The 20,234-nt window shown below is 30.8% G+C and overlaps 1 protein-coding gene across 1 annotated transcript in view; it reads left to right on the forward strand.

The window, feature by feature from the left end:
- serhl (serine hydrolase like) overlaps window positions 1-20,234 on the forward strand; it is a 70,155-nt gene that overhangs the window by 34,041 nt on the left and 15,880 nt on the right. The window contains exons 13-15 of the transcript XR_009821911.1: window positions 2,037-2,421; window positions 2,525-2,658; window positions 9,072-9,308. The gene's annotated coding sequence lies outside the window, so the exon portion shown is untranslated. The remainder of the gene's footprint in view (window positions 1-2,036; window positions 2,422-2,524; window positions 2,659-9,071; window positions 9,309-20,234) is intronic.

Genomic DNA, 20,234 nt, shown 5'->3' on the forward strand with positions numbered 1-20,234 from the left:
GGCCGTAACCGTCCCAGTCAACCAGATACCGAACAGTCCTGTCCCGCCTTCTGCTGTCTAAGACAGCCTTTCTCAAGAATGGAGACGTGGACCACCAGATGGCGCTTGGTGAATGGATCCACCTTGACCGCGGCAGGACTGATGATCCTGGTGATCTTGAAGAGCCAGCCAATGGTTAGTACCGAGAAACAACAGCCATGGGAGGCAGTGCGGCAGGGGATGCGCATCTCCCTCCTTCTTCGGCGACGTCACCCGATATGCTCCTGCCCGCCACTTCCCCAGTGGGTCTTCCCACAACGCCACCAGCCTCTCCTCCATTGGGTCCTCCGTGATGTCAGCCTTGTCTCCTGTGGGTCTTCCCACGACGCCACCAGCTTGTCCTCCATTGATTCTTCCCACGACGCCACCAGCTTCCCTTCCATTGGGTCCTCCGTCGACATTAGCCTCGTCTCCAGGGGGTATTCCCACGACGCCACCAGCCTCTCTTCCATTGGGTCTTCACACGACGCCACCAGCCTCTCCACCATTGTGTCCTCCGTCAACGTCATCCTCTTCTCCAGTGGGTCTTCCCACAACACCACCAGCCCCTCCTCCATTGGGTCCTCCGTGATGTCAGCCTCGTCTCCAGTGGGTCTTCCCACGACGCCACCAGCCTCCCTTCCATTGGGTCCTCAGTCGACATCAGCCTCTCCTCCATTGGGTCTTCACACGACGCCACCAGCCTCTCCACCGTTGGATCCTCCGTCAACGTCATCCTCTTCTCCAGTGAGTCTTCCCACAACACCACCAGCCTCTCCTCCATTGGGTCCTCCGTCGACATTGGCCTCGTCTCCAGGGGGTCTTCCCACGGACGCCACCAGCCTCTCCTCCATTGGATCTTCCCACGACGCCACCAGCCTCTCCTCCATTGGGTCCTCCGTCAACGTCATCCTCTTCTCCAGTGGGTCTTCCCACAACACCACCAACCTCTCCTCCAGTGGGTCCTCTAACGACGCCACCTTCACCTCTGGCCCAGCATCCCGTTCGCCCGACACCGTCCCCAGTGGGTCTGCAGCCAGCTTCTACTCCAGCTTCGCGGCCAGCTCGCCTACCAGAGAAGCGCCCGTCTTGCCCTCACTCTCCTCGTCTGCTGCGGAGGCGCTTGCCTGTTGCTGGCGCAATTTCTGCAGCATTGAAGGTTCCCGAGAGCACAGCGTCGTCTGTAATTCTTAAATGGAAGATGTTTGGGACGACCACAACTCTTCCTAGGCCTGGCCGTCCAGCCAAACCGAGCAATCGTGGCAGAAGAGCCTTGGTGACAGAGGTAAAGAAGAACCCAAAGACCACTGTGGCAGAGCTCCAGAGATGCAGTAGGGAGATGGGAGAAAGTTCCCCAAAGTCAACTGTCACTGCAGCCCTCCACCAGTCAGGGCTTTATAGCAGAGTGGCCTGACGGAAGCCTCTCCTTGGTGCAAGACTTATGAAAGCCCGCATAGAGTTTACCAAAAAACGGACGTCCAGACTATGAGACATAAGATTCTCTGGTCTGCTGAGACCAAGATTGACCATTTTGGCGTTAATTCTAAGCGGTAAGTGAATAATAATATAATAATAATAATAGATTTTATTTGTAAAAGCACTTTACATTGAACAAACAACCTCAAAGTTCCACAGTGTATTTAAAAAACCACAACGCTAGAACCACAAATAGCTGCCCCCAACGAGTTAAATAAAATAAAAACTAGAACAGCCTAATAGCTAGAACTAGCACACATATATCTAACAAAAGGCTTTTTTAAAAAGAAGTGTTTTTAAGCCTTTTTTAAAAGCATCCACAGTCTGTGGTGCCTTCAGGTGGTCAGGGAGAGCGTTCCACAGACTGGGAGCGGCGGAGCAGAAAGCCCGGTCTCCCATTGTTCGGAGCTTTGTCCTCTGAGGTTGGAGGAGGTTAGCCTGTCCGGAGCGAAGGTGTGCAGGAAACCACCTGCCCAACACAATCCTAACCGTGAAACATGGTGGTGGCAGCATCATGCTATGGGGGTGTTTTTCATCTGCAGGGACAGGACGACTGGTTGCAATTGAAGGAAAGTACAGAGATATCTTGAAAGAAAATCTCTTCCCGAGTGCTCAGGACCTCAGGCTGGGTCGAAGGTTCACCTTCCAACACGACAATGACCCTTAGCACACAGCTAAAACAACAAAGGGGTGCCTTCTGAACAACTCTGTGGCCATTCTAGACTGGCCCAGCCAGAGCCCTGACCTAAACCTAAATGAGCATCTCTGGAGACACCTGAAAATAGCTCATCCGCCGACATCCACCCTCCAAGCTGACAGAAATGGAGAAAGATCTGCAAGAAAGAATGGCAGAGGATCCCCAAATCCTGGTGTGACAAACTTGTTGCATCACTTCCAAGAAGACTCATGTCTGTACGAGATCAAAAGGTGCAAATACCCTGAATACTTACCACCATGTGATGTTTCACTTTTTTATTATTGTTCAATTTGCAAACATGTCTACTTTTCTGTTGTTGTTCTGTCTCCACAGCACCCAGCATTGTCCCACCCACACAACCATCTGATTGGTTACACACAGAGCGGTAACAGCCAATCAGCAGTGCGTATTCAGAGCGCATGGAGTCAGTGCTCCTGCGGTGTGGTGAGCAGAAAGGTGTTTAGCAGGTAAGCATAAGGCAGCGGACTCTCCCCAAATGTTAATAAACACCTCCCGGTCAACTACTAGTAACATCACTATGAGCCCGTTGACCTTCTAGAAACATAAGCGGCAGCTCAGCTCGCTCGCAGTCCTTGAGGTGAAGGCTATCTAGCTTTCAGCGTAACGTTAGCTCAATGTGCGGTGTGTGTGTGTGTTACGGACAGCAAAACCCTGTCTGTCTGAGCGAAAGACAAGCATTATTGACCTACAGTTAACAACTAAGTTATTTCACTTGATGGCGTGATGGCGACAGGCCGAGTTACACCGATCCTTAATATTATAGTGAAACCACACTAAACAGCAATGACAGACACATTTTTGGAGAATATTTGCACCGCGAGACAACAAACACTACAGAACAAATTCTCAGAATTCCCTGCTGCACCAACTCCAAGTACGGTAGAGTATCTAGTCCAGGGGTCACCAACGCGGTGCCCGCGGGCACCAGGTAGCCCGTAAGGACCAGATGAGTAGCCCGCTGGCCTGTTCTAAAAAGAGCTCAAATAGCAGCACTTACCAGTGAGCTGCCTCTATTTTTAAATGGTATTTATTTACTAGCAAGCTGGTCTCGCTTTGCCCGACATTTTTAATTCTAAGAGAGACAAAACTCAAATAGAATTTGAAAATCCAAGAAAATATTTTAAAGACTTGGTCTTCACTTGTTTAAAAAAAATGCATAATTTTTTTTACTTTGCTTCTTATAACTTTCAGAAAGACAATTTTAGAGAAAAAATACAACCTTAAAACTGATTTTAGGATTTTTAAACACATATACCTTTTTACCTGTTATATTTCTTCCTATTCTTTCCTGACAATTTAAATCAATGTTCAAGTAAATTTATTTATTTTATTGTAAAGAATAATAAATACATTTTAATTTAATTCTTCATTTTAGCTTCTGTTTTTTCGACGAAGAATATTTGTGAAATATTTCTTCAAACTTATTATGATTAAAATTCAAAAAAATTATTCTGGCAAATCTAGAAAATCTGTAGAATCTAATTTAAATCTTATTTCAAAGTCTTTTGAATTTCTTTTAAAAATTTTGTTCTGGAAAATCTAGAAGAAATAATGATTTGTCTTTGTTAGAAATATAGCTTGGTCCAATTTGTTATATATTCTAACAAAGTGTAGATTGGATTTTAACCTATTTAAAACATGTCATCAAAATTCTAAAATTAATCTCAATCAGGAAAAATTACTAATGATGTTCCATAAAATCTTTTTTTAAGTTTTTCTGTTCTTTTTTTCGGTTGAATTTTGAATTTTAAAGAGTCGAAATTGAAGATAAACTGTTTCAAAATTTAATCGTCATTTTTTTCGTGTTTTCTCCTCTTTTAAACCGTTCAATTAAGTGTAAATATCATTAATTATTAATAATAACATAGAGTTAAAGGTCAATTGAGCAAATTGGCTATTTCTGGCAATTTATTTAAGTGTGTATCAAACTGGTAGCCCTTCGCATTAATCACTACCCAAGAAGTAGCTCTTGGTTTCAAAAAGGTTGGTGACCCCTGATCTAGTCGATACTACGATGATTACATTGATATTTTTTAGCATCACAAAATCTTTTTTGGTTTTTTTTTTTTAATTCACATTATGTTTATAATGTCAGGAAATACATCCCTGGACACATGAGGACTGTGAATATGACCAATGTATGATCCTGTAACTACTTGGTATCGGATCCATACCTAAATGTGTGGTATCATCCAAAACTAATGTCAAGTATCAAAGAAGAGAAGAATAAGTGATTATTACATTTTAACAGAAGTGTAGATAGAACATGTTAAAACAGAAAATAAGCAGATATTAACAGTAAATGAGCAAGTACATTTTTTTACAGCTTGTCCTTAATAATGTGTACAAAATAATAGGTGTATAAATGACACAATATGTTACTGCAGACTAATTAGGAGTCTTTGTTTGTTTACTTACTCCTAAAAGACAAGCTGTCTAGTATGTTCACTATTTTATTGAAGGACTAAATGACAATAATAAACAAATGTTTCATGTACACTAACATTTGTTGTTCAAATAAAGACAATAATGTTAGAATAATTATATATAAGTTATCACACAACTCTTATGCTTAAAGGCCGTTGCTCTAGTTATTATCTATTGTGCTCAAGCTGTACTTTTTCTTCTCGTGCAAGGGCACACAACTTTACTTGACTCCCTTTAGAAGCAGCCTCAGCATGTAACTAGGGAACTCCGAATAAATAGAGGAGCGCATGGACTGTTCCTCAGAGCGTAGGGTGAGACTGTGACTGAGTGTGTGCAGCTCCATGCGTTCTCCTCATGAGCAAAATTGAACTCTGTCTCTGCCTGATTCCTTGCTTCTTGTTCTGTTTAATAGATAGTTTGGTGCTTAAACCTGACAAATAAGGAAGGTCCCTTTTATTTAGAAAAGTACCAATATATTGGTATGAAGACAACACTAGTTTGAACATAGAATATTACAATAACCCAATGCTTATGCTAGGGTGTCTGAAGTGTGATCCGGGCGCCAGTTTATGCACACAGCTGCTTTTTTGTTGGTCCTGGACGTGTTGTGTAAATCAAATAAATGCATCATTATGATGAATATTAGCTTTAATAACTAAGTTAAAAATGACTTTCTTACTGACTACCTGAAGACGAGTTGTCTGTTTAATTCTGCTACCTTTTTAACGATTGCAATGAGAAACTTGTGTTTAGTGAATCATTGAGTTTGACACCCCTGAGGAGGCCTTCAGAGATATAAAGTAAAAAGTGACTGACAGATCATCTTTCATTCATTAGTGATGGATCAAAGATGCATTTATTAAATATGAATTGTTTACACTTGTGTAAAAGTCTGGCACTTCTCAACCATCAACAAAATACCACTTTGTCCTTGGTAACCCTCCAATGACAGAATATATATATATATATATATATATATATATATATATATATATATATATATATATATATATATATATATATATATATATATATATATATATACGTATATGTATATATATATATATATATATATATATATATATATATATATATATATATATATATATATATATATATATATATATATATATATATATATATATATATACGTATATGTATATATATATATATGTGTGTGTATGTATATACATGTGTATATATATACATATGTATATACATATGTTTATATATATACATACATGTATTAATATATGAATGTGTATATATATGTGTATGTATACATATATATGAGTATATATATATATATATGTGTGTGTGTATATGTATATACATGTGTGTGTATATATGTATATAAATACATCTGTATATATATGTATACATATGTATACACATATGTTTATATATACATATGTGTATAAATATGAATGTGTATATATGTGTATATATACATATATATGAGTATATATGTATGTATATATGTGTGTATATACATATATGTATACATACATATGAAAGTATGTATATATGTACATGTATTTCTGTACATATATGTATATATATACTTATATGTACGTATATATATATATATATATATATATATATATATATATATATATATATATATATATATATATATATATACACATATATGTATAAATATGAATGTGTATATGTGTATATATACATATATGAGTATATATGTATGTATATACTGTATGTGTATATATACATATATGTATATATACATATGTAAGTATGTATATATGCATGTATATACAGTATGTACATGTATTTATGTACATACATGTACGCATATATGTATATATATACTTATATATGTATACATGCATATATGTATATATATATACACATATGTATGTATATATGCATATATATACAGTATGTACATGTATTTATGTACATACATACATGTACGTATATATGTACATATATGTATATATATACTTATATATGTATACATGCATATATGTATATATATATATATATACACATACATATGTAAGTATGTATATATGCATGTATATACAGTATGGATATGTATTTATGTACATACATGTACGTATATATGTACATATATGTATATATATACTTGTATATGTATACATGCATATATGTATATATATACACATACATATGTAAGTATGTATATATGCATGTATATACAGTATGTACATGTATTTATGTACATACATACATGTACGTATATATGTACATACATGTATATATATACACATATATATGTATACATGCATATATGTATGTATATATATATATACACATACATATATATGCATATGTATATATACATATAATACATAGTACATTTATAATGAAATGAAAAATTACAATGATACTTTGTCAAAAAAGTTTTGTAATGTAATCTGTGATTGTTCTACCCTAAATAAATGTTTTCTGGCAAATTGAAATCAAGTGTATATTCTTGTATAACTTGTTTAGCAGGCCTGAATATTACATGTCATGAATTAATTGCGAAGGTTAAAACATAGTCATGCAGAGATATGAAGACCATTAAGTTGTACAACATGTCATGTACAGAATATCAGAAGCATGTATTCATGTAGAAATATCACATTAGCAAACATCTTTGACAAGCAAAGCATGATGGTAACAATCCACAGTTTGTGTTATTCATGTGTGAAACTGCTCTCTAATTCATTATAAATTGGCGAAATGTACTTCATACTGGGAAAACTGGGTCAATTATGTCACGCCCCATAAACCTGATTTGATTTTCTCCAATTAGTGATGGGACTGTTTAAAAAAAGATTACTCCCTATATGTTTATAGTTTTTTTATCTATTTATTTATTATCTGTTTATATTATTTTATTGTTATTATTATTATTATAATTTGTATCTATTTATTTGTTAATATTATTATTACTTTGTTGGGTTTTTTTGCTGTTTTTCTCTTTTTTTTGGAGGGGTGGCATTGTTGAAATATAAACAAAACACAACATTTTGACATTTAGGGCGGACAATAGATGTATGCAAATATGATGTAATGGATAGGAATGTCTGATGCTGGATGTCAATAATATTTAATTTAAAAAAAACCAAAAAAAAAACCTGGGTCCGTACTTATCAAGCTTCTTAGAATGACTCCTAAGAAGTCTGCTAAGAGTTGACTTAAGAGTAAATAAATTCTTGGCTGAAAGCTGCACTTAAAAGTTAGTTATCAAGCGTCTTACTCACACTTTCAGCGAAGTGTAGGACTGAATCTTAAGTGTCACACTCAGAGCTGAATTACGACATTACTATGTGCCGTAAACGCAATTTTAGGTGACGTCATTTCTGTATCCATAGAAATGACCAATCACGGAAGGGAATCCCTTGTCTAAGAATAAAGAAATATCTTGGAAATATTTAAGTGGACAATGGGAGTGTATATTTTGACAATAAACTACAAAATAATACAAAACAAACTAGTCCCCGCCGGCACTCACGCTACCGCTCCCTCTCTTCTCTCGCCCACACACTCACTGACGTCACTCACCTCACGGCCACACACATACGCTACTGTCATAACATTTTCTTTCCAATTCATTAATTAGGCAACTAATTTGAAACTGGTGTGGGTGGCTCTATATATACTAGCCCACTGCAGCCACATGCAGAAATCAACAAGGAATCGAAAAGTATTAAATGTGTGACAAAAATAATATCCGCTCTGTCTAAACGATACCGTTTGATCAGCTGCTCGTCATGAAAAAAACAGAAAACATTGTTCCATTCCCTGAACGTTCGCGCACGTCTCTCTCGCCTCAGTGCCATCCCCTGCTGGCAACTCCTAACCACTTAAGACACCTCTGAAGGTCTCTTAAATATCGTGGAGAGTAGGAGTGATTCTTAGACTTAAGAACGTTGATAAAAAGCTTTTATTCTTAAGTTTGAGAGTAGGACTAAATTTCGCAAATTCTCAGGACTTAAGTGTAAAATGGCACTCTAAGAAGCTTGATAAGTACGGCCCCTGCTATCTAAACAGGTTGTAGCTCCTCCTCTGAATGCAAGTGCTCCTACAGCAGGAATACACATTCTGTATTCCTACAAAATACAAATACAAGACACTACCACACTGCAGGTACATTTTTTTAATTGTCATTAAAAGCATGTTTATGTCCTTTTTGTGTTGAACATAAAAAAAAAAGCATAATTAAAAAAAATATATATTAATTGTCAGGTCATGATGATTAAAACTTAACAAATATTCGTCTAGGGTACACCTTTTAATGATGGAAAATATATTTATCTGCCATTCATTTTGAGTTAAATATGAACAAAGTGGGATTAATGGGGATTAAATCTGTAAATTGTTGTACATCCTTAATATTTATTGTTGGGACACTTTGGAGAAGAAGAAAAAAAGTGTGTTTGATGTTTCTTTTTAGGGCTCAGAGGCAAAGTCTTTTTCTTCCACGCCGACGGCTTGGAGTCTGACTCAGTTTCCAGCGAGGACTTGTGAAAGTGAAACGGGTGAATTGGTTTTTATCTCCTGTCGTCCTCGCAGGAAATCTTCTCCCCTCTTGCTCCTCTCTTGGCAGGTCCTTCTTCTCCCGAGACCTGCGGCTTCAATCTGGGAGTCTCTTTGAAAAATGGAGAGCAACATTCACTTCCGACAGAGCCGAGTGAGTTTTTTTTTTAATATATATATATATATATATATATATATATATATATACTTCCTGCAACACAAATATGAAGGACTCTTCATTAGGTACTCAGCGGCAACTTGTTTAGGGCGCACACACAAAGTATTCACAGCAACTGTTCCAGCCTTGTTCCTTAATGGAATCAATACATTTTTGTCCTCAAAATTCTACACACAACACCCCATGATGATAATTTGAAAAAAAAATTTGTTTTTTTTTTTTGCATATAACCATGAAATTAATTCATTTTTGTCCTCAAAATGCTACACACAATACCCCATAATGACAATGTGAAAATGTTGTTTTAATTTTCCATATTAGAAAAAAATGCATGTATTTTTCCCTCAAAATTCTACACACAACACCCCATAATGATAATGTGAAAATGTTTTGTATTTATTTTGCATATTAGAATAAAATTGATTAATTTGTGTCCTCAAAATGCTACACACAATACCCCATAATGACAATGTGAAAATGTTGTTTTTAATTGTTTTCCATATTAGAAAGGAATACATGTATTTTTGTCCTCAAAATTCTACACACAACACCCCATAATGATAATGTGAAAATGTTTTGTATTTATTTTGCATATTAGAATAAAATTGATTAATTTTTGTCCTCAAAATGCTACACACAATACCCCATAATGACAATGTGAAAATGTTATTTATTTTCCATATTAGAAAGGAATACATGTATTTTTGCCCTCAAAATTCTACACACAACACCCCATAATGATAATGTGAGAATGTTTTGTATTTATTTTGCATATTAGAATAAAACTGATTAATTTTTGTCCTCAAAATGCTACACACAATACCCCATAATGACAATGTGAAAAGTTTTTTTTATTTTCCATATTAGAAAAAAATGCATGTATTTTCCCCTCAAAATTCTACACACAACACCCCATAATGATAATGTGAAAATGTTTTGTATTTATTTTGCATATTAGAATAAAATTTATAAATTTTTGTCCTCAAAATGCTGCACACAACACCCCATAATGACAATGTGAAAATGTTGTTTTTATTTTTTTTCCATATTAGAAAGGAATACATGTATTTTTGCCCTCAAAATTCTACACACAACACCCCATGATGATAATGTGAAACGTTTTATTTTATTTTGTATATTAAAATGTAATGAATTCATTTTTGTCCTCAAAATGCTACACACCATAATGACAATGTGAAAATGTTGTTTTTATTTATTTTCCATATTAGAAATAAATAAATTTATTTTTTCCCTCAAAATTCTACACAAAACACCTCATGATGATAATGTGAAACGTTTTTTTTAATTTTATTTTGCATATTTGAATAAAATGAATTAATTTTTGTCCTCAAAATACTACACACAATACCCCATAATGACAATGTGAAAATGTTGTTTTTATTTATTTTCCATATTAGAAAGGAATACATGTATTTTTGCTCTCAAAATTCTACACACAACACCCCATAATGATAATGTGAGAATGTTTTGTATTTATTTTGCATATTAGAATAAAATTGATTAATTTTTGTCCTCAAAATGCTACACACAATACCCCATAATGATAATGCGAAAATGTTATTTATTTTCCATATTAGAAAGGAATACATGTATTTTTGCCCTCAAAATTCTACACACAACACCCCATAATGATAATGTGAAAATGTTTTGTATTTATTTTGCATATTAGAATAAAATTGATTAATTTTTGTCCTCAAAATGCTACACACAACACCCCATAAAGACAATGTGAAAATGTTGTTTTTATTTATTTTCCATATTAGAAAAAGGAATACATTTATTTTTGTCCTCAAAATTCTAGACACAATACCACATGATGATAATGTGAAAACATGTTTTATTTTATTTTGCATATTAGAATGAAATTAATTCATTTTTGTCCTCAAAATGCTGCACACAACACCCCATAATGACAATGTGAAAATGTTGTTTTTATTTATTTTCCATATTAGAAAGGAATACATGTATTTTTGCCCTCAAAATTCTACACACAACACCCCATGATGATAATGTGAAACGTTTTATTTTATTTTGCATATTAAAATTTAATGAATTGATTTTTGTCAATTAAAAATACATGTATTAATTTCTAATATGGAAAATAAATAACATTTATTTTCCATATTAGAAATGAATACATTTATTTTTTCCCTCAAAATTCTACACACAACACCCCATAATGATAATGTGAAAATGTTTTGTATTTATTTTGCATAGTAAAAAAAGGAATACATGTATTTTTGCCCTCAAAATTCTACACACAACACCCCATAATGATAATGTGACAATGTTTTGTATTTATTTTGCATATTAGAATAAAATTGATAAATTTTTGTCCTCAAAATGCTACACACAATACCCCATAATGACAATGTGAAAAGTTTTTTTTATTTTCCATATCAGAAAAAAATGCATGTATTTTTCCCTCAAAATTCTACACACAACACCCTATAATGATAATGTGAAAATGTTTTGTATTTATTTTTCATATTAGAAAAAAATTGATTAATTTTTGTCCTCAAAATGCTACACACAATACCCCATAATGACAATGTGAATTTTTTTTATTTATTTTCCATATTAGAAAAAAAATGCATGTATTTTTCCCTCAAAATTCTACACACAACACCCCATAATGATAATGTGAAAATGTTTTGTATTTATTTTGCATATTAGAATAAAATTGATTAATTTTTGTCCTCAAAATGCTACACACAATACCCCATAATGATAATGTGAAAATGTTGTTTTTATTTATTTTCCATATTAGAAAGGAATACATATATTTTTGCCCTCAAAATTCTACACACAACACCCCATAATGATAATGTGAAAATGTTTTGTATTTATTTTGCATATCAGAATACAATTTATTAATTTTTGTCCTCAAAATGCTACACACAATACCCCATAATGACAATGTGAAAATGTTGTTTATTTTCCATATTAGAAAGGAATACATATATTTTTGCCCTCAAAATTGTACACACAACACCCCATAATGATAATGTGAAACGTTTTTATTTTATTTTATTTTGCATATTTGAATAAAATGAATTAATTTTTGTCCTCAAAATGCTACACACAATACCCCATAATGACAATGTGAAAATGTTGTTTTTATTGATTTTCCATATTAGAAAGGAATACATGTATTTTTGCCCTCAAAATTCTACACACAACACCCCATAATGATAATGTGAAAATGTTTTGTATTTATTTTGCATATTAGAATAAAATTGATTAATTTTTGTCCTCAAAATACTACACACAATACCCCATAATGACAATGTGAAAAGTTTTTTTTATTTTCCATATTAGAAAAAAATGCATGTATTTTTCCCTCAAAATTCTACACACAACACCCCATAATGATAATGTGAAAATGTTTTGTATTTATTTTGCATATTAGAATAAAATTGATTAATTTTTGTCCTAAAAATGCTACACACAATACCCCATAATGACAATGTGAAAATGTTATTTATTTTCCATATTAGAAATAAATACATTTATTTTTGCCCTCAAAATTCTACACACAACACCCCATAATGATAATGTGAAACGTTTTTATTTTATTTTATTTTGCATATTTGAATAAAATGAATTAATTTTTGTCCTCAAAATGCTACACACCATAATGACAATGTGAAAATGTTGTTTTTATTTATTTTCCATATTAGAAATAAATACATTTATTTTTTCCCTCAAAATTCTACACATAACACCTCATGATGATAATGTGAAACGTTTTTTTTTTATTTTATTTTGCATATTTGAATAAAATGAATTAATTTTTGTCCTCAAAATGCTACACACAATACCCCATAATGATAATGTGAAAATGTTGTTTTTATTTATTTTCCATATTAGAAAGGAATACATATATTTTTGCCCTCAAAATTCTACACACAACACCCCATAATGATAATGTGAAAATGTTTTGTATTTATTTTGCATATCAGAATACAATTTATTAATTTTTGTCCTCAAAATGCTACACACAATACCCCATAATGACAATGTGAAAATGTTGTTTATTTTCCATATTAGAAAGGAATACATATATTTTTGCCCTCAAAATTGTACACACAACACCCCATAATGATAATGTGAAACGTTTTTATTTTATTTTATTTTGCATATTTGAATAAAATGAATTAATTTTTGTCCTCAAAATGCTACACACAATACCCCATAATGACAATGTGAAAATGTTGTTTTTATTGATTTTCCATATTAGAAAGGAATACATGTATTTTTGCCCTCAAAATTCTACACACAACACCCCATAATGATAATGTGAAAATGTTTTGTATTTATTTTGCATATTAGAATAAAATTGATTAATTTTTGTCCTCAAAATACTACACACAATACCCCATAATGACAATGTGAAAAGTTTTTTTTATTTTCCATATTAGAAAAAAATGCATGTATTTTTCCCTCAAAATTCTACACACAACACCCCATAATGATAATGTGAAAATGTTTTGTATTTATTTTGCATATTAGAATAAAATTGATTAATTTTTGTCCTAAAAATGCTACACACAATACCCCATAATGACAATGTGAAAATGTTATTTATTTTCCATATTAGAAATAAATACATTTATTTTTGCCCTCAAAATTCTACACACAACACCCCATAATGATAATGTGAAACGTTTTTATTTTATTTTATTTTGCATATTTGAATAAAATGAATTAATTTTTGTCCTCAAAATGCTACACACCATAATGACAATGTGAAAATGTTGTTTTTATTTATTTTCCATATTAGAAATAAATACATTTATTTTTTCCCTCAAAATTCTACACATAACACCTCATGATGATAATGTGAAACGTTTTTTTTTTATTTTATTTTGCATATTTGAATAAAATGAATTAATTTTTGTCCTCAAAATGCTACACACAATACCCCATAATGACAATGTGAAAATGTTATTTATTTTCCATATTAGAAAGGAATACATGTATTTTTGCCCTCAAAATTCTGCACCCAATACCCCATAATGATAATGTGAAACGTCTGTTTATTTTATTTTGCATATTAGAATAAAATGAATTCATTTTTGTCCTCAAAATGCTACTCACAATACCCCATAATGACAATGTGAAAATGTTATTTATTTTCCATATTAGAAAGGAATAAATTCATTTTTGCCCTCAAAATTCTACACACAACACCCATAATGATAATGTGAAAATGTTTTTGTATTTATTTTCCATATTAAAAAAATGAATACATTTATTTTTGTCCTCAAAATTCTAGACACAATACCACATGATGATAATGTGAAAACATTTTTTATTTTATTTTGCCTATTAGAATGAAATTAATTCATTTTTGTCCTCAAAATGCTACACACAACACCCCATAAAGACAATGTGAAAATGTTGTTTTTATTTATTTTCCATATTAGAAAGGAATACATGTATTTTTGCCCTCAAAATTCTACACACAACACCCCATGATGATAATGTGAAACTTTTTATTTTATTTTGCATATTAAAATGTAATGAATTCATTTTTGTCCTCAAAATGCTACACACCATAATGACAATGTGAAAATGTTGTTTTTATTTATTTTCCATATTAGAAATAAATACATTTATTTTTTCCCTCAAAATTCTACACAAAACACCTCATGATGATAATGTGAAACGTTTTTTTTTTTATTTTATTTTGCATATTTGAATAAAATGAATTCATGTTTGTCCTCAAAATGCTACTCACAATACCCCATAATGACAATGTGAAAATTTTATTTATTTTCCATATTAGAAATTAATACATTTATTTTTTCCCTCAAAATGCTACACACAACACCCCATAATGATAATGTGAAAATGTTTTGTATTTATTTTCCATATTAAAAAAAGGAATACATTTATTTTTGTCCTCAAAATTCTAGACACAATACCACATGATGATAATGTGAAAACATTTTTTATTTTATTTTGCATATTACAATTAAATTGATGAATTTTTGTCCTCAAAATGCTGCACACAACACCCCATGATGATAATGTGAAACGTTTTATTTTATTTTGTATATTAAAATGTAATGAATTCATTTTTGTCCTCAAAATGCTACACACCATAATGACAATGTGAAAATGTTGTTTTTATTTGTTTTCCATATTAGAAATAAATACATTTATTTTTTCCCTCAAAATTCTACACATAACACCTCATGATGATAATGTGAAACGTTTTTTTTATTTTATTTTGCATATTTAAATAAAATGAATTAATTTTTGTCCTCAAAATACTACACACAATACCCCATAATGACAATGTGAAAATGTTGTTTTTATTTATTTTCCATATTAGAAAGGAATACATGTATTTTTGCCCTCAAAATTCTACACACAACATCCCATGATGATAATGTGAAAATATTTTGTATTTATTTTGCATATTAGAATAAAATTGATTAATTTTTGTCCTCAAAATGCTACACACAATACCCCATAATGACAATGTGAAAATGTTATTTATTTTCCATATTAGAAAGGAATGCATGTATTTTTGCCCTCAAAATTCTACACACAATACCCCATAATGATAATGTGAAAATGTTTTGTATTTATTTTGCATATTAGAATAAAATTGATTATTTCTTGTCCTCAAAATGCTACACACAACACCCCATAATGACAATGTGAAAATGTTGTTTGTATTTATTTTCCATATTAGAAAGGAATGCATGTATTTTTGCCCTCAAAATTCTGCATCCAATACCCCATGATGATAATGTGAAATGTCTGTTTATTTTATTTTGCATATTAGAATAAAATGAATTCATTTTTGTCCTCAAAATGCTACTCACAATACCCCATAATGACAATGTGAAAATTTTATTTATTTTCCATATTAGAAATTAATAAATTTATTTTTGCCCTCAAAATTCTACACACAACACCCCAAAATGATAATGTGAAAATGTTTTGTATTTATTTTCCATATTAAAAAAGGAATACATTTATTTTTGTCCTCAAAATTCTAGACACAATACCCCATGATGATAATGTGAAAACATTTTTTATTTTATTTTGCATATTAGAATGAAATTGATTAATTTTTGTCCTCAAAATACTACACACAATACCCCATAATGACAATGTGAAAATGTTGTTTTTATTTTTTTTCCATATTAGAAAGGAATACATTTATTTTTGCCCTCAAAATTCTACACAACACCCCATGATGATAATGTGAAACGTTTTATTTTATTTTGCATATTAAAATTTAATGAATTGATTTTTGTCAATTAAAAATAAATGTATTAATTTCTAATATGGAAAATAAATAACATTTATTTTCCATATTAGAAATTAATACATTTATTTTTTCCCTCAACATTCTACACACAACACCCCATAATGATAATGTGAAAATGTTTTGTATTTATTTTCCATATTAAAAAAAGGAATACATTTATTTTTGTCCTCAAAATTCTAGACACAATACCACATGATGATAATGTGAAAACATTTTTTATTTTATTTTGCCTATTAGAATGAAATTAATTCATTTTTGTCCTCAAAATACTACACACAATACCCCATAATGACAATGTGAAAATGTTGTTTTTATTCTTTTTCCATATTAGAAAGGAATACATTTATTTTTGCCCTCAAAATTCTACACACAACACCCCATGATGATAATGTGAAACGTTTTATTTTATTTTGCATATTAAAATTTAATGAATTGATTTTTGTCAATTAAAAATAAATGTATTAATTTCTAATATGGAAAATAAATAACATTTATTTTCCATATTAGAAATTAATACATTTATTTTTTCCCTCAAAATGCTACACACAACACCCCATAATGATAATGTGAAAATGTTTTGTATTTATTTTCCATATTAAAAAAAGGAATACATTTATTTTTGTCCTCAAAATTCTAGACACAATACCACATGATGATAATGTGAAAACATTTTTTATTTTATTTTGCATATTACAATTAAATTGATGAATTTTTGTCCTCAAAATGCTGCACACAATACCCCATAATGACAATGTGAAAATGTTGTTTTTATTTTTTTTCCATATTAGAAAGGAATACATGTATTTTTGCCCTCAAAATTCTACACACAACACCCCATGATGATAATGTGAAACGTTTTATTTTATTTTGTATATTAAAATGTAATGAATTCATTTTTGTCCTCAAAATGCTACACACCATAATGACAATGTGAAAATGTGGTTTTTATTTATTTTCCATATTAGAAATAAATACATTTATTTTTTCCCTCAAAATTCTACACAAAACACCTCATGATGAGAATGTGAAACGTTTTTTTTTTTATTTTATTTTGCATATTTGAATAAAATGAATTAATTTTTGTCCTCAAAATGCTACACACAATACCCCATAATGACAATGTGAAAATGTTGTTTTTATTGATTTTCCATATTAGAAAGGAATACATGTATTTTTGCCCTCAAAATTCTACACACAACACCCCATGATGATAATGTGAAACGTTTGATTTGATTTTGCATATTAAAATTTAATGAATTCATTTTTGTCCTCAAAATGCTACACACCATAATGACAATGTGAAAATGTTGTTTTTATTTATTTTCCATATTAGAAATAAATACATTTATTTTTTCCCTCAAAATTCTACACACAACACCTCATGATGAGAATGTGAAACGTTTTTTTTTTTATTTTCTTTTGCATATTTGAATAAAATGAATTAATTTTTGTCCTCAAAATACTGCACACAATACCCCATAATGACAATGTGAAAATGTTGTTTTCATTTTTTTTCCATATTAGAAATAAATACATTTATTTTTTCCCTCAAAATTCTACACAAAACACCTCATGATGATAATGTGAAACTTTTTTTAATTTTATTTTGCATATTTGAATAAAATGAATTTTAATTTTTGTCCTCAAAATACTACACACAATACCCCATAATGACAATGTGAAAATGTTGTTTTTATTTATTTTCCATATTAGAAAGGAATACAAGTATGTTTGCCCTCAAAATTCTACGCACAACACCCCATGATGATAATGTGAAACGTCTGTTTATTTTATTTTGCATATTAGAATTAAATTAATTCATTTTTGTCCTCAAAATGCTACAAACAAAACCCCATAATGACAATGTGAAAATGTTATTTATTTTCCATATGAGAAATTAATACATTTATTTTTGCCCTCAAAATTCTACACACAACACCCCATAATGATAATGTGAAAATGTTTTGTATTTATTTTCCATTATAAAAAAAGGAATACATTTATTTTTGCCCTCAAAATTCTATATACCCCTATGATGATTATGTGAACGTTTTTTTTTTATTTTATTTTGCATATTAGAATAAAATTAATTCATTTTTGTCCTCAAAATGCTACACACAATACCCCATAATGACAATGTGAACATGTTATTTATTTTCCATATTAGAAAGGAATATGTTTATTTTTGCCCTCAAAATTCTATACACAATACCCCATAATGATAATGTGAAAATGTTTTGTATTTATTTTGCATATTAGAATAAAATTGATAAATTTTTGTCCTCAAAATGCTACACACAATACCCCATAATGACAATGTGAAAATGTTGTTTTTATTTATTTTCCATATTAGAAAGGAATGTTTGCCCTCAAAATTCTACACACAACACCCCATGATGATAATGTGAAACGTTTTATTTTATTTTGCATATTAAAATTTAATGAATTGATTTTTGTCCTCAAAATGCTACTCACCATAATGACAATGTGAAAATGTTGTTTTTATTTATTTTCCATATTAGAAATAAATACATTTATTTTTTCCCTCAAAATTCTACACACAACACCTCATGATGATAATGTGAAACGTTTTTATTTTTTTTTTATTTTGCATATTTGAATAAAATGAATTAATTTTTGTCCTCAAAATGCTACACACAATACCCCATAATGACAATTTGAACATGTTATTTATTTTCCATATTAGAAAGGAATATGTTTATTTTTGCCCTCAAAATTCTACACACAACACCCCATAATGATAATGTGAAAATGTTTTGTATTTATTTTGCATATTAGAATAAAATTTATTAATTTTTGTCCTCAAAATGCTGCACACAACACACCATAATGACAATGTGAAAATGTTGTTTTTATTTATTTTCCATATTAGAAAGGAATACATGTATTTTTGCCCTCAAAATTCTACACACAACACCCCATGATGATAATGTGAAACGTTTTATTTTATTTTGCATATTAAAATTTAATGAATTCATTTTTGTCCTCAAAATGCTACACACCATAATGACAATGTGAAAATTTTGTTTTTATTTATTTTCCATATTAGAAATAAATACATTTATTTTTTCCCTCAAAATTCTACACAAAACACCTCATGATGAGAATGTGAAACTTTTTTATTTTTATTTTATTTTGCATATTTGAATAAAATGAATTATTTTTGTCCTCAAAATACTACACACAATACCCCATAATGACAATGTGAAAATGTTGTTTTTATTTATTTTCCATATTAGAAAGGAATACATGTATTTTTGCTCTCAAAATTCTACACACAACACCCCATAATGATAATGTGAAAATGTTTTATATTTATTTTGCATATTAGAATAAAATTGATTAATTTTTGTCCTCAAAATGCTACACACAATACCCCATAATGACAATGTGAAAATGTTGTTTTTATTTATTTTCCATATTAGAAAGGAATACATGTATTTTTGCCCTCAAAATTCTACACACAACACCCCATGATGATAATGTGAAAATGTTTGATTTTATTTTGCATATTAAAATTTAATGAATTGATTTTTGTCCTCAAAATGCTACACACCATAATG

This window comes from Entelurus aequoreus, linkage group LG18 (assembly GCF_033978785.1).
Source record: "Entelurus aequoreus isolate RoL-2023_Sb linkage group LG18, RoL_Eaeq_v1.1, whole genome shotgun sequence".
Classification (NCBI taxonomy): Eukaryota; Metazoa; Chordata; class Actinopteri; order Syngnathiformes; family Syngnathidae; genus Entelurus; species Entelurus aequoreus.